Genomic DNA, 14,915 nt, shown 5'->3' on the forward strand with positions numbered 1-14,915 from the left:
AAAATACAGTGGGTTGCCTTCAGAAAGCTGTTCCAACCATGTTGTTCTGTATGCTGTTGGGTGGAAGTGTGCTTTAACCACTTTGTTCACTTAAGATGTAACTTCTTTCAGCTGCATAGCTGGTTCTACCAATTCTTTGTGTCTGTGATAGAAGATTCAGGCTTAAATCTGCTACATTGGGTGATACACAGCTTCTGTCTCCTCTTGCTGCTGTGCTGGCAGTTGCACTTGGGTGAGATGCTCATTTTCGTGGGCATAGATTTGAAGGTTAGGGCTCTGGAGGCAGGCTGTGTGCTCACAGCTGAATACGGAAAGTCTTGGCACAGAGGCTGAAATCCTGCTTCCCTTTAAGCCAGCAGGAGTTAGCTCCAAAATGCCTTTTTTGAAGGTCTGCTCGTAAGACTCGTTTGAAAAACATACCATAATGAATTTCCTTTGCCCGATGAAATGTCTAGGGATTTGATCCACTGAAGCAGGTGACTGACTGCTGTTTTGTGGCTGTGCTCACTGGATTATTCATACTAATAAAAGTGGGACCGGAGGTGAATGGCTGGTCTGAAAACCAAAACACAAGTAGCAGAACTGATGAAGCCTGGTTTGCCCAGGAGTTATCCTTCGCTACCCAAATCCTTCCTTCCCCAGATTTCCATGCACCCTGGTGTGCAAGCCGCAGCATGGGCTGCTGCTCTTTGAGAGCTGTATGCTTTCTGGTTTGGCTGAACAACTGCTGCCAAACAGAAACATAACTGCTGAATTTCCCTCCTTTCCCTCTCTGCACAGTGGCTTGGGATAAGTGTTCTCTGTCTCTAGCCTTAGATTTCTGTATATTTACAGAGATTGAGTCATATTTAAAAGCTTTACCGTTTTTTGAGTTTGTAAATGGGCAAAGGAGTCCAGTCATGTATTTGGGGGAAGGAATAAATTGGCAGTTGGCCCTGCAAACCTATTCCTTTAGGAAGTCAGATTAAAAATAGTTGTATACACACAACTACAGTCAAATTTTATAGTAAGTTCAAGTTATAAATCTGAACAGGGCTCTGTTCAGTTTTCTGGTTTTTAATATTTTCTAAAATAAATAATATTATTTTAGATATAACAATATTGTATGACCTATTTGGAGAGGAGGGGCACTTCCAGCTAGGTATGTTTTGTACTAAGGTACATCCTGTGCTAAGGTACAGCAGTATTTTTGGCAAATGCTGTTTTAAAAGTAAATCAAATGCCTGAATTGGGCTGTTGCAATCTCCTGATAACACGTTCCAGCTGCTCAGAATTGGGATAAAGAATGTTCCTTGCCAGAACAACTCCATTTTAAATGCAAGTTGGATATTTGGGGCATTTTATTTACATTCAGGTAGTAGTGGTATGCCGATGTGCAGAACCCAGCTTGTACATGTGTAAAAGATTTGTGTTTGTAAGAATCCTCTCTGGGCATCCTCAGCAGAGAGTGTAAGGCTTGCAAACTAATTAACAACAGACAACTGTCATAAACAGTTATCTCCATGATTAAAAGATCTTCTCCTAGCACTTCTTATATGTGCTAATGGAGTCACCTGAATATTAGGAGATAAATTACTTCAGTAAAAGAAGCAGTGAAAACAGGACATCTTACTTGTTTTAACCTTGGTAGCCTAGGATGAGAAAGTTTTTTCTAAAAACTATGTATTAATAAAAAAATTGTTTAAACAGATATATGAAATAGGCCCAGAATGCAGGGTATACTGCTGTGTAACTAAGAATAAGCAAGGGATTTCAACACTGGCCTGGAATTAGCAAGTACTTAAACACCTTGTCATCATGCAGCATACATGTGACTCGGAGTTTTTCTAAGCATACTATCAATCTTGTGTTCATGAGAAGTTTTTTTTACTAGAGGGAGAATTATTTCAGTGATGCTTTAATTGCATTGTCAGATGGCCAATGCATTAATAGAGTGTAGTATTAAAAGATGTGTGGTGAATTGGAAGCTTTTTATCCCCCTGCCCCACCCCCCAAGTGCTGAAGATAAAGCTGAACCAAAAGCATCCCTGGTAATACCTGTGAACTGCAGAATTAGGGACTGTGATCAATGTGGCCAACTGGGTCTCCATGCCTGTGGCTACTAATGATCATCCCTGAGGACCACACTATAATAATTTACAATCAGTTGCACTTACTAGCCCAATTAAAGGCGTCAAAGCATTTTGTGTTAAGTGCAGCCAAGCATAACTAGGTTCAACTACAGCAGCTACATGTGATATAAACATCAGGAAGGTCTGCAGCAAGCAACTTGCACCTCTTGCTATCATATACCTTTTCTGCAATAACTTAGCACAACCATTAAACAGAAGATGTGCTGCTTCAAGTCATGATGATGTGCTGCTTCAAGTCAGTACTGCCGGCCCTGAAAAACGTGGGCGAGTGTGGGTGGGAAGGATGAGTTCATCCTGCTTTCGGTTTGTAGGTCACTAGGGACACAAAGCAGGATTTTTAACCTTCTGAAACTCCTTTGTAAAGCCCTTAAGAGGATGTTCAATAAATCTGAATATTTAGCACAGGTAAACAGCGACCCAGCCAGCCAGGAGTCTGAAGGCTGTTACCCTCCCCAGCCATCTGTGAAGGGTGTATGGTGTTGTGCTCATATTCAAGCATTTTACTGAAATTCCTTAATTGCTGGTGGTGAGCATAGTGTTACCTGGATATATCCAGACTGGAGTCTTGTGGACATCTGAAGTGTATTTTCTATGTGTTGCTCTTGTACCCAGAAACTTCAGGTATGAACAGAGATCTCCTGCACTGTATAAAAGAACAAATAAATGGCCTTTTCCTCCAAAGAATTTGGAGTTTTTGCTCGAATTGATCATATTTGCTAACATGAGATTGCACAGTTACATTAGCGGCCCTATTTCTGAGTCTCTAACAGAACATGTATTGCATCAACCAAAGCTGTTTCTGTACCATAACATAAATAAAGGCACCTATGCTGCTTATGATAGTCTTCTGTTGTCAGTGAGAATAAAGACTCCATGTCTGTATGTGCTTCTTGAAACTGTGCCTACAGCTGATCAGTTTATTGAGATGGCCAAGATGACAGCTGGGTTCTGAATGTCTCTAAATACGAGTTATGCTGCCAGTCAAGTGTTGTTAAATGCTTTAGTGACATGGGGACTCGCCGGGACTTAATATGCTCCTGAGTCTCTTGATCACAAAAAAGCCCTGTTTGTGTTTTCAGTTTCCCCATCAAACTGTTTGCTGAGTCACATGCAATTTTAAAAATAATTCTGTCCAAAATATTTGCCAAGTTAGTGCAGTTTGCAGTCTTTCTGACTATATTTTTTCAAAGGAATGAAAACCCCACAAATTTCACTTTCTACATTTTTCACAGCATTTTTCTCCAAAGTACATCTTAGAATCTTGCACAAAATAAACCTAACAAAGTCACTGATAATTCAAATGCTGCTGAAAGGTGTTTAAAGTCTAGGACTGAAATTCAAGTCAGTTCAGAAATGGGTTCTAAAAGCGTCTGCTTTTCATACATAGGAGTTACCTTTTATTGTTTTGTTAACACTAACATTTTAAAGTGTACCTGTTCTGGCAGCCTCATGCAGAATAATGTCCTGGTGCCACCATGAGCTGTAGCCTCCCTGTGTACATTCAGCAAGCACAGATCTGAGTAGTCTCTGATGCTAATTAGGGGTGGCTGTCAGTCACCTCTGATGGTTGCTTGGGGTTGCTTTCCCACCTCCCTCATACCGCATCAGTCATAGCAAAGTCCAGTAGTGATGCCAGAGGTAACAGAGGGGAAAAAGGCACTTTGGCTGCACTGTTAGTGTTGAGCATGCATTTGCTTTTTAAAGGATTAAACTATTAAAATGTTTTCCCTGCAACATTTCTTCCTTGTATGTGAGCTTAAATTCATGTTAAACCTGTCTTCTTTCCAGCCCTCTTTATGGGACTTCTTCAGAGACTTTATATAAGCTGTAGTTGCAGGACTTAAGGTTAGAAAAAATGTCGATATCCTTAGCAGGATATTGGAGCCATCACGGTTTTCCTCCCTTGATAAGGAGGGAAGGCAGGGAAAATGCTGCTTTACTTTTGCCCCCCTCCCCCCCCCCCCCCCCCCCCCCCATTTGTTCTTGGAAACTGCTTTGGAGATGCAGCCCTGATATACCTCTTCTTGCTCCCTCCTAATGGAAGAGAGGGCAAAAATAGATCTTGAGATGATAAAATACACTATAGTTCTGATGTGTTGTTGAAATGTCTGTGAAATTCCTTTCCTGTCCTCAAATATTTTCTTTCCCTTCATAAACCAACATGATAAATTATGCAGTTGGTGCTTTCCAAAGCCAACTATTCAGCTGTGCAGGATTTTAATTGCACAGGGAGCTGTTTTATCAATTTAGCTTTGAAAAACAGCTTTTCACACCCTTCACTCCTTCCCGCCTCCCTCCAGTGCATTAAAACCCAAGGTTTTAAGCCACTTTGTGGACTCATTATCAAGAATGCCAACCAATTAGCCCAGTACAAGATGAAGGCCTCCAGCTTCTAACCAAGCAGCGGACTTGGATCTCTCCCTGCCAGCACACCATCATTGGTTTCAGTGGACATGTTTTTGTTTCTTACTGCTGCATGTGGTGAGATTAGGATGTAGGAATCCATTGCTCACTTTAAAGTAAAGCAAACCCAAAATGTGCGCACAAAATCAAATGTGTTTTTTTTCAAACTGGGTTTTACAGCTATAAATAAATAAGTCTCTCTTTCAGACCCCCACTGGTTCTGTATGAAAGCTCCTTATGAAAGCAAGCTACCATTGCAGTGAGTGCTAATTGGTATGTCTGTTGGCAGCCTCAACAGAAAGGCCACGAGTTGAAAAGGCTGAAGAATTAATTTACAGTGCAACCTGAAAAAATAGCCTTTCTACCGCAGGTCAGCAGCAGCCTAACATTGGCAGCCTGTGATAAATAAATAAATATAATCTTAAGTTTTTCCATGCTAATTCACAATTCAATCAAGGATTTTTTTGTTTTTGAAGTATAAACCCAATGTAGTTGTACCAGTGGAGGTTAAAGGCTTGTTATCCAAATAACAAAGCAGCACTGAATGTGAAATGGATGGAAATATCCTTTAATTTTTATTTGTCCCTGTCATATCTGACATCTGTGATTTTTAAAATAAAATGTTGGCTGTGTTTAGTGGCTATAGGGAAAGCTTTTGGCATCTGCCTTCAGATGTATGGCCTCTAGAATGAAGACAAACAGTAGGTAGCTGGGAAGCTGTTCTGTTAGACCTGTGCTAGGAACCCCTTTAATTTATTTGATATCATCTAGTGGTAGCTCTTCATAAGAAGCTACTGCTTGTCTCTATTGATGGTATCAGTTTAGTTCAGGTGGAAAATACTCTTTCATCACCAAAGGTCTGCCTTGGGCCTCAGCCTTGGCACCAGCCAAATCAGGTGTTTCGAAGAGAAGCCGTACATCTGTCTGGTGTCCTTGTGGAGGGATCTTGGGTAGCTTCCCAGGAGGAGTGTCAGCCACTGCTGTGATAGCATCTGCTCCAGTATTCCTCCACATCTGCACTTTGCCATTGTTTCCAGTTGTATAATGTTGATCAGTCCTTGGTCAAAGATGACTGTATGTGAGAAGAGCTTGTTGAACTGCAGAAGTTGCAGAGAAGAGACATGTTTTCAAAATGCACTTTAGCTGTGCAGAACAGCAGGGAGTTGGAAGCCAAAAGCTTGGCAGGATGTAGCCCTCAGTCAGGGGTTTGCTTTAGAGTTTCCTGAAAGGTCCTTATAAGCTTTGACAATCCAACCTCATGAATGAATGCTGCTTTTTAAATTGGACTTTCCATACAGGCAATACTTTAGAAATGATTGTGCCTGTTATTCAGTAATGCTGTAGTCAGAGAAGAAAACGAAGGCAAGTAGTTCTGTGCTGCCTTGGCTGCAGCCTGGGAGGATTACTGGAAGTTTGTAGCGCGTAAGGCAGGTCGTGTATTTGGAAGGTTGTCAGACGCTGTATCCACGTGATGCAGCTGTGTATACTAGTTCATGGACAATGCACAAGGAGACATGCATGTGTCAAGGTGCTTGCTGTGAGCTCAATCTTGTTCCTAGTCGACGGTGCAAAAATGTTCTCCTTGCTCTTAGAGTAATTAGAGAAAGCTTTGAACAAGGCAAACTTTCTGGACCATTATGTAGGTCACAGGCAGTACCTAGCTCTGCTGGATTTCTTGGTGAAGTAGTGCAGATGTCAGGATGGGGCTATTGCAATGGAAGACTGATCACTGAAAGATTGAATTGTTGTGCAAGGGCACTTGGATGATGAATGTTGCTGTTTAAGTATCTGTACAGATAAGTGAAGAGATCAACTTCAGTTTCAGCATCGTGTTTCCTGACTCTTTCCATCCCTTAGGTGCCTAACTTTTAATGTTGCCTTAGTGTATTTTTAATGGAATGTACAATAAAATGCTTCCCTGGACAAGTGTAAATTGTGACAACTTTCTGTTTATTGTATGTATGTACTTTTTAGCTGTATGTTACTGGCAGACTCCTGGAACAGATATATTCTTCATATAAACCAGTTAGAAACAGGTAAATCCTTGGCTCCTGAACGTGCTTCCACTGAAGTAAGCAAGTTCTGACTATTGATTTCAGAGAGAGGAGGGCTGAGACGCTCAGACTGGGTTCATCAGTATTTAAAAGCATGTAAGTTTACAACAGGATGTTGCTTGATATTATATTTGGATATCACCAAAAATCTCAGGGAGTGTATCAGTTCACTGCAATGACCTGCCAGTGGAATGACCTGCCTCATTAAACTAATCACAGCAATGATTTTCAGGGGAGATTTAATCACGCATTAAAACAGGAGTTCTTGAAAATGCAGCAAACCAGGAAAATGAAGAACCTGACATGGATTTTTCCTTTAATGACCATCCCACTTATGTTTCTTGAGGGTTTAAAAATAAAAATCAATATGGGTTTTTAGTGGTACTTAATATAAATAGGAATGTGGAGAGTATAAAAATCCTAATAGCTAGCTTGTGCAGTAAAACTTGATAGGATACCTAATGAAAAGGGTGAAGACAGTAATGACTGAGTCCATTGTCTCTTTTGTGTCAGTCTTTTGATACTAGAGCATACAGTTCGTATAAGATTATTGTCCTTTTGAAACAGTTTGTGCTCTTTGAGCAGGGTAAAGTCATAAAAAAGGATGATCCAGTGATAAAAGTGGTAGCCTTGGCCTGGAGATGTAAAAGTTTAGTTCCTTGCCTTGCTTTGATTTGTACAGTCGTAACCCGAGTTACTAAATATTTGTCTGTTTCCAATCTGTGAAGTGGAGATAACATTTCACCTTGCGTGGGAGTTTTATCTAGCAAGCCATATCCAGACTGCAAGATGCTCTAGTACTGCAAGAATTGGGGTACGGAAGGCGTATGAACACTTGCAAAGACTTAACATGAAGGAAGTAGGATTCTGCCTTTGGCATTCCTTGACTTGTGGCAGACAATTGGGCTTTTGGCCCCCACGTTTAGGAAACCCCATCTGCCACTGGGTAAGCACACAGCTCAAGCAAGATTATCGCAGCTAGAGCTGAAGTCTTGCAGCTTGTTTGCAGCCCGTGCTGGGACTTGAAGGGAGGAACCTTGATCTGGTTCACCTTCACAACAGAAAGAGTGGCAAACCCAGACTTTTGGGGTGTTCGTGACTACTCAGCCTTCAGGCTGGATCTTGACTTGCTCCGTGTCACGGTGCTGTTCTGGGGACATGGTGTGCACTTTGAATAATTTGCTTGCTAGCAGTTGTGGGTATCAAGAGCAGTATGCAGGACAGTAGTAAAGGAGGAAAGAAAGAAGCTGAACTGTAGATACTTGGGTTTTGTTAAATTTGGGGGATTTTTTTCAAAATGCATTGCTTGCCTCCAATAGGGAGCAATTAGTTTCTCCATTAAAGAAGACATTTGCTAAGGCTATTCCAATCAGGAAAAAATCTTCCTGTGAATGTGTGGCAGGTGGTGTGAAGGGAACATTAGTTTCTTTGGGGATTTGCTGCCTCATTTCTCACATTACTATTGCCTTTCCTCTCTCCTAACAAGTCCTTATCAACTATTGAGTTTATTGCACAGGAGTAGCTATGGCTGCCAGAGGGCCAAGGGGAAGCTGAGAAGTGACAGTTGAAGGGAGACTTGCCCCATTCTCCCCTTCTCTGGGTATCTGTTGTAGATTATTTAGTTATTCAGAGTGGTCTTTAAAGGACTTCTGTAATTTTAGCTATGAAAGTCCACATTTGAGTGTGCGGATTGGGTGAGTGACCTCCCACAAGCTTGACCCCAGTGTACGTATAAGCCCTTAACGCTGTCATGGTAAATAAATTCTGACAGAAGTGAAGCATAATCTATTTTTATAGGTTTACTTTGCTTGCCTCTAATGATGGGTTAACAGTAGGAATTAGCTTTAAGAATTAAGCAGCGGGTTTATTTCTTCTGAAATAAATTAATTTCCTTGCCTGGATAAGCTTAATATATGGTGCAGTGCTCTCATTTGGAAAGTGCCTTACAGTATCTCTGCTACTTGAATCATTACCAGTAGAGTTTTCATTATCAAGTTTATCTTCCTAAATACTTCATGGCTTCCATTGTTATTATCCTGTGGAAGATAGAGAACTTATTTAAAGGGCAAATAATGAACAGAGAAACCTACAGTGCAAGATTACTTGCCTGCCTGTCTGCTCCTTGTGCCCTTTCAGACGGTGAATTGGCAAGTGATGCTGTCTTTCTGAGTTACTAATAACCAAATCCATTGCTTTGAAACTGAGATATTGTGCTGATGGTAGAAGTGTGTCTTCTGAGGTCCCAACTGCTTGTAGTTAGCGAGCATCCCAGCACACTTCTGAGTAGGTGAATGCGTCTCAGCTGGTAACCACTTTTGCTCTGATTTTGGACAAAAAGTGTGCATTCTACATAGTATCCCTTCATGATACTTGACTTCTATAGGTATCTTCACAGCAATAGCCAATGTCACTGTTGCTTTTAACACCCCATGAGCTTAAGTGCTTTGGGATGTACCTTCCTTAGGAAGATCTCTTTGCATTGCACCCATTATGCTGATGTTTTATACAAATTACATCCTAGGAAATCATTTGCTTGCTATGCTGTTTTTCTGAGCTGGACATTCAAAGCTATTTGATCTAACCTCTGTTCTCTGGCCTTTTCATTGCCAAATCCAAAGTATACAGTCTTCCATAGTGGGGTAGGTAGTGCAACTTCTCTCCCTCCCCAAGGTGAAATTTTGTTCATCATCTGGCAATGGAGAAGGGGGGGGATCTTTTTTGGATGTGGAATAATTATGGTTTAATTGAGAAGGAAACCTTCTGGTGGTATTTTTCATAAACTCTCAACAATTTCACCTTAAGGCAGCCATGCTGTTGTCTGTCTCTTTCACATTTCAATAGGAGATTAATTTTCAACACCTACTCAGGGCCATGTTCCTCCAAGCTGGTGTAGGAAGTGTAATTCATATCTCCCGATGCCAGCTGATCCACCTTCCTTCACTTCTTTTCCCACCCAGGAGTGATGGTAGAAGGCACCATCGTCTCCCAACACTGATTTCTACCAGTTGCACCATATAGTTGTGACTAAGAGGGTATATACATGCAGCGTAATCTCCAATAGCTGGAAGCTGAAGCCAGATTTGGAATGGAAATAAGGAACTATGTGATTTTTTTGTTAGTTTATTTTAAATAAAGGTGGTGATCAGCATAAAGATCATTCCTGGACTTGTGCTGGAGTCAGGGCTGTTGCAGATGGGGTTATATTTTTCAAAGGCTGGTTTCAGGAGCCTGGCTCAGCCAGGGCTCATGGCGAGGTTAAAAGCAGAGAGAACGTACTGTGAGGGCAAGATAGAGCAGAAATCTCTCTCCCCGCTTAACTCTCGGGGATCCCTGGGAGGTAGCAGTCTGTGGCTGAAGTTAGCCTTGGAGAATATTCACCCTTTCTCCTGAGCCTTTACGTCAAAAGAAGATATGCTCCAGTGTGACCAGAAATGAAGGCAACAGCAGTTCATCAGAGCTGTTGTCTTTTAAATCCCATGGAGGCAGCCTGCAGGACCTGCCTGGTGTTTGTTCCCTTCTGTGCTGAGCCTTCCCCTGCCGAGATCTGTTGCTGGCTGAAGGCAGCCCTTCTGCTGGAGCTGTGAATACAGCATGGATCCAGACAGGGTTCCTGGAGGACACGTTTGGTTAAGCTGTCCTCTCAGTTTGATCTGATTTGTCTTATGTAGTGCAATGATCTGACTTTTTTTAAAAAATAAATAAATAATCCAAACTTGTACTGTAACTGTCTGAAGCTGTTATGAATTTTCTTCTGCTGAGCAGTTTCAGTGATGCTGGGGGGGAAACAATTATGCCAGCAGAGGAAAGACGATCAGGAATTGGATTTCAAGTACTCTCACCTCTACAACCACGGGGATCAAGTAGGGAGGTGACGCTTGGTTCACTCATCATGCGTCCCCATGTACCAGGCAGGTGTCAGGTAGTTCATGTGGTGTTGGCCTGCTCCTGTGGCCTGCTCTGGAGTTCGTTGGTGTCTGTCTGAATCATTTGGTAGTGACCCACACTGAGCTACTCTGTGCTTCTTGGTGCCCTGAGGCTTTCCCCCAGGCACATCTGTGCCTGCTGTGTGTACTCTGTGTGTGCACAAGGTGCTGCCAAGAGAGATGGTGGCTGGAGTTGGGGTCAATACTGCCTCAGCAAGTCATATGGAGAAGGGGTGACTGATGTGTACTCATTTTGTGCCCAGAATTCACACTGAAGAGCTGCTGGAAGCAGGCAGGGACTTTCTTCTGTGTGTACATGCTGGGATTGGATTTGCACAGATCATTGCACGCACAGATTGACTGCACTGTGAGTTTGTGGTAATGCCAGTGAGATGGTGATAATGGTGGGGACGAGATGCTGTACTGCTCTCCTGTCACTGGGATGAACTGTGCAGCCCACGCAGCCAAGGCGTTAGGCAGCAACAGCATAAATGTAGCATGACTGCAATAATCCAAACTGTTGAAGTATTTTCCTTCTAATTCTATATTTTTAGTTACTTGGAGTCGTTTTCAGGCTGACCTTTCACAGGCTTTGTCTTTTGTAAAGCCATAAAGCTGTTTGCTTGTCACTGATCCCCAAGCAATGTGATACTTGGTCAAATCAAACCTACCTTTAAAAGTACAGTAGTGAGGTGTGGGAGGGTCTGAATTTGTGTATGTGTGCATACATTTCTAGCTATTGAAAATTTGAATTCAATACCATGTTAAAGATGTTGTAGCTCTTCCTCCTGATACTATAAGAAAGCATCAAGCCTTGAAATACCTTTATCTTCAAGTATCTATAATTTTACCTGGGTGGGCAGTGCTGCTGGTGAGGAGATCATCAGTTTGGTGGGGGTAAGTACCCAGAGGAAAAAGGATACATAAAATTTCTTGAGCTCCTGATCCTTCATAAGGTGATTTTTTTTTTTTTTTTTTTTTTTAAAGCAGAAACCTGGAGATCTGGGCATGGCTGATGGCTATAACCATTATGACTATTAAGTGAACATGCAACCTACATGGTTGAAAATTCGTACCTGTGATTATGGCGAGAAACAGCTGCTTTTGTCATCCTCCCTCCCTGCCAAATTTGTGGATGATTTCCCATCAGATGTCTGCAATGCAGATGGCTAAATTATGCAAGGGAATCTGCAGCTGTTGTAGTTTATGCTCTCCTACACCAGTGGAAGAACTGTAAGCTGCCTTGTGTCAAACCTTAGAGCTACACTTTTACATGATGCATAAGAAAACATGTGTTGAAGACTTCCATGGCAGAAGACAATACCTTTTGTGTTCTTGCATAGTTGCTAAGAGGGCTGGGACTTGAGTGTATCCTTGCCGTGACTCCAAGGATTGTGTCTTCCCCCACGTACATACTCTCGCTGTCATATATACAGGTGTATGTTCAAAGTTAACAACAGGGCATGTGTAAGGGCTGGCTATTCTGCTGTGCTGAGAGGTCACTGCTCCTCTGGGATTATGAATGGAGAAACCGAAGGTGTATCCCCAGGTATTAAATGTTTAGAGTGCAAAGGTGCATCTGATTTTCTTGAGATTTTTTTTTTTGCTATTCTTCAGGTTGTCTCTAAATCTTCTATGAGTGCAGTCTGAACTGCTGGTGACCCACTTGCTGAAAGCAGGGCATGCTTTGTGCTTCAAATTTGTTTTCTCATGAGGCTAATGGATGTATTTTTGGTATGCAGCTATAGATGGATGTAGAGCTGGCATGATACAATAAATAGCTGGTATGCGATAACAGTACTCAAGCAGTCTGTCGATGGCAGAAATGTAATGATTCTTTAAAATCTTTATTTGCAATTTAATTTATCTCTGGGGTTCTTCATGTCAGAAATTCTTTGTCCACAATCACCGGGATGTTGGCTTTCATCTCTTTCTTGTCACATACACTTCGGATTCTCAGACAACATTGTCTTGAAATGAGAGGACATGACCAAAAGCATGGTGTTTATATAGCCGTAATAACCTGAAAGAAGCAAACAGTGAATGACAGAGAGAAATGGAGATTTATGTTCTGGGAGCAGCACTAAGACACCATATGCAGGAGCTTAGCTGGAACTGCTTGACTGGTTTTCTGCTTGTCTTCTACAGGCAGAACTTCGTTTTAACAGTAGAAGTGTTTGCCTTAGTTCACTTCTGAAAATGTTTGGAGCAACTGTGCTCTATGCTGTGAGTCTTTGCCATGGTGCCAAACAGGCTGCTGTAAACAAATATAGATATTTACTTGGAAAAAAAGGTTACTTGGTGCATTTGTAAACCTTCCCTTTGTCCGTGTGCTGCTTGTCCTTGCATGTTAGCATCACTCTGTCCACACTTGTCCTTTGCCCCTGCACTTGCATACAGTCACACTTTGGGAAGGACAAAGTGCTGAGTGAGCGTTATTCTCTGCCCTGTGGTGGGATTCTGGAGGGAAGTGACTTGTCTGTACTGGGGTGATGTGGAGACATTTGATCACTGTCATTCTGGGGGTATAGCTGAGGTAAGCTGTGTGACAGCAACTGTACTGAAGGAAGGAGCTGTTTATCTGCCTGACTTGTGCAGTGTTAATGAGAAGATTGATTATAAATAAACTGGAAAAACAGAATCCTTGCTTCATTTAGGCATCTGTTTTAAAAATGGTTAGTAAAGGCCTGTCTTGGATCAAATGTCCTAGCACTGATTTTTGTAAGCTGTGACTTCTTTTTACTTCCTTGTAACACTCCTCCTTTACGCTTACTCTGTGTGCTCTTCTCCATTCAAGCCTTGGCCCTTGCAGCCTGGGGCTCCTTTTGTGCAAGAGGAGTAAGACGAGGTGTTGAGAGGTCAAAGGAGTTTTCCAGAACTGCTCAGCAAAAGCCAGGCACTGAACCCTGACTGGTGTCTGCTGCCGGATGGAAAGTAACTCTGGCTTGCACCTACAGGGGAGCTACTTGTCTCCTGCAAGAAAAGACTGAGGCTGTGGGAGTCCTCTTGTGTAGTCGCCTACAAGTGCCTTGTTTGTTTCCACCAGCCATGACCCAGAGAGGCTCAGAGGATGTCAGTGCTTGCAGTAGGCTGCGGGGCATCCTTGTGTTGACGGTGACCTTTCTCTTCTCACCTGGGATTGAACGAGTTGCTTCCCTTGCTTAGTCTTTTAGTTTTAATGTCAGTATACACTTGACACGCCAGTGCATCTTCTAAGAACACATCTATCACAGATAGCCCACTACAGACCTGTGGGCTTCCTTCCACTGTCCCAGCAGACCTTACGCAGCACATTGGAGCATCTGGGCTGAGGGCCTATAGGGTTATTGCTATTTTCCCATTCATTTTATGAACATAAAATGTCTAAAACTAGAGGAGCTTAACGCAGAGGAATACAGCTGCTGCTGAACAACCTAATGTAGCAATCAAAGGAGAGGCAGTGACCTTGGAATTCATTTCAATTACTTTTTCATTGGCCTTGATAATTTAATGGCAATCCTCACAGGATTATTGAAAGATAGATAAATAATCATAGGAGAGATTAATTGATTTGCGATGTGTAGGTCTGACTTTAATTCATATCACCCCTTTTCTGCAATGGTAGGTGGAAGCAGGCTGTAACACACAATAGCAAAATTCTCATAAAGATGGCCAGAGAAGCATCGTTTATCGTGGGAGAAGCTCTTGAGATTTGTTGTCCCTCTTTCAGATTCAGTTTAATGTGGTGGCTTTTTTCCAGGCTGGCATATCATGCTGTCCTCTGTCAGGGGTAGAACAAGTGTTGCATGATAAAGATTTGAGGACTTCAGTTTGCATTTAAGTGCCTTTAAAGACCTGATCGTGCTTCCCCTTTGTTTTAAGCATGAGTGAATTAGCTTTGTGGCAGTCATTGGTGCTGTGTCTGTGTGATGTTCATGAAAGAACCCAGAACAGTGCTATTTTATAGTCTGGATACCTTTCTCCAAAATATTACTTACATGAATTTCAGATGCTTTGGAATGTTTTTTATTTTCTGGGCAAAGTATGCCTGGCTTGTTTGGTTTGGTTTTTTTTCCTCCACAAAAGTTTGTGAAAACTCAGGTTTGATGCTTTTGGTTAATCAGATCTAATATTAATGATTGTGAAATATACTGTAGATTGTGTGGATGCTGTATCTATAGCACAGTATGAAGCTTGCTCTGGCTGGAAGACACAGTGCATAAAGCCCACCAAGGTGAAGTTACCCCTGCAAAAAAGTATTTTTTGGTACAAATATGAGCTAACTAATTCAGAGAGGTTCCCAGGTATCTGAGCTGGAACTTGAGATGCCCTTTGTTTAGAAGTGAGGAAGAGCACAAAATGAAAAGTTCCCTGTTCCTAAAAGAAGAAATAAATCAACTCGGTAGGGTGTCAAAGGGAACTGT

The 14,915-nt window shown here is 42.0% G+C and overlaps 1 protein-coding gene across 1 annotated transcript in view; it reads left to right on the forward strand.

Moving 5' to 3' along the window:
- PDIA5 (protein disulfide isomerase family A member 5) overlaps positions 1-14,915 on the forward strand; it is a 103,444-nt gene that overhangs the window by 52,205 nt on the left and 36,324 nt on the right. The window lies entirely within an intron of this gene.

The sequence above is a fragment of the Strix uralensis genome, chromosome 6, assembly GCF_047716275.1.
Source record: "Strix uralensis isolate ZFMK-TIS-50842 chromosome 6, bStrUra1, whole genome shotgun sequence".
Classification (NCBI taxonomy): domain Eukaryota; kingdom Metazoa; phylum Chordata; class Aves; order Strigiformes; family Strigidae; genus Strix; species Strix uralensis.